This window comes from Drosophila guanche, unplaced genomic scaffold (assembly GCF_900245975.1).
Source record: "Drosophila guanche unplaced genomic scaffold, DGUA_6, whole genome shotgun sequence".
Taxonomy (NCBI): domain Eukaryota; kingdom Metazoa; phylum Arthropoda; class Insecta; order Diptera; family Drosophilidae; genus Drosophila; species Drosophila guanche.
The window spans coordinates 175,325-180,387 of NW_022995759.1; positions in this window are offsets into that span (position 1 = coordinate 175,325).

A 5,063-nucleotide genomic window follows, 5' to 3' on the forward strand; every position below is an offset into this window, starting at 1 on the left:
TATTAGATGCGTATAAAATCTATAAAATACAATCGCCACTGATCAAGAAAAAATGTGTATGAAACAGGTAATTTTATTCAAAATGTTATCAAATATATACAGATAAATATTTACATATAAGAACATACGTGCATATGTACTAAAAATATATATATATATATATATAAAACCAAAATTAATAAAATCCATAAAAACATTAAACAAAGGGTTTCATGACAATCGAAATTTTTCTTGTGATCACATCAAACACCGCACCAACTGATGCTCAACTGATCGCTGGGTGCCCGGAGCTGATGGCGGCATCGTTCTCTCTCTATCTCTGTCTGTTCTCTCCAATCGCTGCTCACAAAAGGAAATTTAATTGTTGGTTATTGCGAGGAGGGCGAAACGCTTTGTCATGAGAGATGGGGAAAGAGAGGAACCTGGATCTGGATATATTCTAACAGTAATTCTTGCACTTACTTTTCCTTTATCCTCTTTTTCACCTGATGACCTGTTGATTTGAGTTTGAGAATGTCTCCTCTGTTTCCATACAACGTTTGTCGGAGGAGAATGGACACCGGAAAGGGGTTTGTTCCATCTGAATCGATCTGAACCAGATTAAGTAATCTGGTGGATATGGCGTACGAAAGTTAATGTACTCCTTAAAATTATTTGTTTGCCTCTGCCTACGCTCTTTTAGTCATATTATACATGTATTATATTATATTTTCGATATATCCTTCCCCCACTTTCGACAGCAGCCAAGAGACCAAGGGAAAGCACTTATGCAGAATTTATTAAATTAAATCAATAACCACCATAGTCGGGTAGATTTTTTTGTGTCACTGCCACTAAGGAAGCAAATTAGATGTTTATGAGACAAAAGAGGAATTTGAAGAAATATATTTTACGACCTGTTTCCTCAATAAATCAAATTTTCATTAGTTTTCTCAGTTTTTTCTCTCAATCATGTGATGTGTGTTTTTATCCCGGTACTTGAAGAGTAAATAGAGTATATTGTATTTGTGCGAATAACGGTTGTATGGAACGCACAGAAGGAAACGTTTCCGACACCATAAAGTATATATATCAGCATCAGCATCAATAGCCGAGTCGATAGAGCTGTTTGTCTTGTTTGTCGGCTAGTTCTCACAGACTATAAGAGACTATAAGCCACCAAATATTGGCTCCGGTCTGCTGTATGCTCACACTGAAACCAGTGTATTTCAAAAACGAGAAAGGATGTGTAAGACGCTTCTTACGCGTCACAACTTTTATACCCGGCACTCAGGACTATATCTAGATGTAGAAGATATCGCCAACCACTAGATATCGTTCACATTACAGAACACGTAGTAAAAAGCCTACTAAATAAAATGCATCAAAAAAATTGGATCAGTTAATCGTATTTTCCAATTTATGAGATATTTAAAACAGCAATAAAATTGGTACTTTTTCCCTGCACATTCTCTGCAATAATGACCGCTAGGTTTCACAGCAGATTTTTCGAAAGTGGCGCCATCTATGAAAATTTATGGTACGCAACTTTGATGTTCACTCGCGTTAAAAACCGAGTCTTGGTTTTAAAAATTAGCTTTTGGCCACTGTTTCCGCAACTCCTCGCAACCAGTTCGGAATCAAAATCTCGAAATAAAAAGCCAAGTGCTGCCGGTTCGACCGAGTCGGAATTACAATCAATTTAATCTCTTCTTCTTTTAAATTTCGATATTCACCTATTAAATGCATGTTCTTCCTCTTTCTCTATCGTATTCACATATTACATGTATGTCGTAAATGCAACAATTCAATATCTTAATGCTACAAATTCATTTTACTTATACAAAATACTAATTGCTCCCGGCCACAAGCCCTTGAGCTAATTTGGCATAAACAGCCACCAAAACTGGTAATTGGGACAATAGTACATTTGCACCTCGGCGGTGTTTTGTCAAATTTTAAAATTTTTTTTCATCTGTCATCTAAGACGGACAGACGGACAGACAGACATGGCTCTATCGACTCGTCTGTTGATGCTGATCAAGAATATATATACTTTATGGGGTCGGAAACGTTTCCTTCTGTGCGTCACATACAACCGTTATTCCCCACAAATACAATATACCCTATTTACTCTTCCGAGTACCGGGTATAATTAGCCCCGCCCCCTTCCGCCCCCGCAAAAGGGCGAAAACCTCGCAAACCTACAGTTTTGAAGATAAAAGAAAACTAAAACGCCCTTCCGTAGGGAATGACCATATCTATCAGATCACCAAATTGGGATCCGATTGGATCATTATTATGGCCACAATGAAGAAATTAATTTGCACTGGCTAAACCCACCCTGTCCCGCAGCTTTTGTTGTTCTTTTCACATTCTCTCATTCACACTCTGCCTCTGCCGTCCCTCTGCCTCTGCCTCTGTCGACTTTTAACCCACCCCGTACCGCAGCTTATACATATTTGTTTTTTTTTTTGAGTGCGGGCACTGCCTCTGGCTCTGTCGCGAGTCTGCAGTGTGTGGGTCTAGGGAAGGGCGGCGAGCTAAAGGAGCGTGTTGGTGTGAAAATTGTTGTAGATGTAGATGACAGTTGAAGACAAAATTTAAAATTTGACAAAACACCGGTAAGGTGCAGATGTAGTACTGAGTGCCGGGTATAAAAGTTGTGACGCGTAAGTAGCCTCTCACACGTCCCTTTTCGTTTGACAGATCGCTAAATATTTTTGGTGGTGCCTTCTCATTCGTGTAAGTGTTTGTAATTTTGTTTGGCGTGTCAATTATGAGCAGTCGCAGTTGTCTCCTTTCCAATTTTGTATGTTGATTTCGTTATTTTCGCACCTCTAGTGATTGATATTCACGCAGAAGCGACATTCCCATACGAAAATTTGTTATCTTGTTCGAAAAGGGCCCCTAGCAAAGTGTTTTAAATGCTTACATAAAAAAATACAATGAAATAAAATTAAATAATATATACAGACTTATATTATATTATATTATATTATTTTATGTAAAAATCTGACAGCTCAAACAAAACTAACTTCATCAAAAACTCTTAAACCGCGATTAAAAGGCAGGTAGTGGTTAGGAGGAGTTCAGTGACAAAAACGTGACATGAGAAGTTAATATATATGTACATATATAAAAGATATACATAATACTAGGGATCAAGCACCCCGCTTGAACCTCATTCTTTGTATATATAATAATAAATGCATACATATATATATAATATAAACTTAATATAAATGAAATTAGAAATTAATTGCAATAAAAAAATTAGAATAATAACATATAATACAAAACAAAAACGAGAAGGGACGTGTGAGACGCATCTTACGCAACTTTTATACCCGGTACTCAGTCTGGGAACTTGTACCATTTTTTTTGTTCGAATTTTACATTTTTTCAACACCTCTCACCTACATCTACATCTTCATCTACATCTACATAACTTCTCATGCCAACACGCTATTTTCGCTCGACCCCCTCCCCTAGAGCCGCACACTGCACGGCAGAGGCAGATTCGTTCGGATAGCGTTTTGATAGCGACTCGCAAGTGAATATTTTCTTCCGCATGCACATTCTTCAAAATTTTGAAGATAAAAGAAAACTAAGATTGCCATTCGGTAGGGATTTGGGATTCGATTGGATCATTAATATAGCCAGAATGAAGAAATTAATGTGCAGTGGCTACCCCCACCCCATCCATTAGCTTTTTTTAATTTTTGCACATTATCTCATTCCACAATCTGCTTTGTGCAGTGCGCGGCTCTAGGGGAGGGCGGTCGAGCTAAAAAAGCGTGTTGGCCCGAGAAATAATAATGTAGATGACAAGTGTAGAAAAAGTGTAAAATCTAAAATTTGAAAAACGATAGGCTCAATTTGTATTACTGAGTACCAGGTATAAAAGTTGTGACGCGTAAGCAGCGTCTCACACGTCCTTTCTCGTTTTTTATTATATTTCTACGAATGCTTTTTTTTTGAAGTTTTTAAGAACTGTAATTTTTGTATACTATTTTCAGAAGTAGCGGTTTGTTTTTCTCATAGCTTAAGTTTCTTACACCTGATTGTAAAGAAGTTTGCCATTCTGAAAAGCTAAGTGATGCAGCTAAAAATTGGAAACACCCAAACACTTCGTGGTTTTAGCTTACCGTCTGGGAAGTATTAAGCTTTCAAATGAAAAATGATCGTTTTTGTGAGTTATTTTCACTACATTTTAATGTGTAGAAACGGTTGCTAAACAGCAATTTATGTGAATCAAATGACCAAAGTACAGCTCGAGAGAACATAAGTGCCGCAGACCCCTTTTCCGTAAAGATATGTTTTCGTTTCCGCTATTTCAACTAATAACTTTTCGCCTTTTTCCATTGCTGCCCAAATATCGGATAAAATCGTTCTTTGGTTGGATAAAAGATATTGCTCATAGCACCTTACTGATTAGATATGGTTGCCATTTCTAGAGCACTTAATATTTTTCGATTACTTTATTTTTAATTAACACACAGACAGTTATTTTTAAATATCTTTAATTTTGGTTTGTGCTTTCTTATAAGTAATGGGAGTTACCTATTATAAATTAGGACTAATTATAACTATAAATAAAAGTACGAGTAAAACGTCGATTTCGTTATCCATTGGAGTATTTAAAAACAGTACAAATGCATTATAAATTAGCAACATATAAAATGCATACAAATCAAATAATTTTGAATTTAAACATAATTTCACAACTTTCAAACCTGCTTTCTAGGGTAGCATGGTTCTTCAATAAGCATGCGCTTATTAAACTTATTTTATGTGCTCGTAGTAATACATATTGATTTGGATTTGGTGAATAATTATACGCTAAATATCAACGTCAAGTTGCCTTTATTAGTGCACGCTTATGTGCAAATTATACATAAATATGTCTTGGTTTTCGGATCATTCCGAACTAAATATTTTGAAAGTTTTTATAAAACTTGCATGATTTTTGGTTGCGTTGTTCTTTATTGAACATTTTGGTTTATTTGGTTTTTCGGGTTTTTGCTTATGTATTAGGTGAATTACTAACTTACGTTTAGACCAGTCCTTGTTTGTTCTTT